Raw genomic sequence first — 563 nt, 5'->3', positions numbered from 1 at the left:
CATCATCCTCACTTCTTTTTTTTTTTTTATTGTGCTTTAAGTGAAAGTTTATAAATCAAGTCAGTCTGTTGTTGTTGTTAGGTGCTGTCAAGTCGGTTCTGACTCATAGCAACCCTATGCACAACAGGATGAAACACTGCCGGTCCTGAACCGTCCTTACAATCGTCATTATGCTTGAGCTCTTTGTTGCAGCCACTGTGCCAATTCACCTCATCGAGGGTCTTCCTCTTTTCTGCTGACCCTGTGCTCTGCCAAGCATGATGTTCTTCTCCAGGGACTGGTCTCTCCTGACAACATGTCCAAAGTATGTAAGACGGAGTCTCGCCATCCTTCTAAGGAGCATTACAGCTGTACTTCTTCCAAGACAGAATTGTTCATTCTTTTGGCAGCCCATGGTATATTCAATATTCTTCGCCAACACCAGAATTCAAAGGCGAATCAATTCTTCAGTCTTCCCTATTCATTGTCCAGCTTTTACATGCATATGATGCAATTGAAAATACCATGGCTTGGGTCAGGTACACCTTAGTCTTCAGGGTGATAGCTTTGCTCTTCAACACTTT

The sequence above is a fragment of the Elephas maximus genome, chromosome 1 (genome assembly GCF_024166365.1).
Source record: "Elephas maximus indicus isolate mEleMax1 chromosome 1, mEleMax1 primary haplotype, whole genome shotgun sequence".
NCBI classification, from domain to species: Eukaryota; Metazoa; Chordata; class Mammalia; order Proboscidea; family Elephantidae; genus Elephas; species Elephas maximus.
This window is presented reverse-complemented; position numbering follows the sequence as displayed.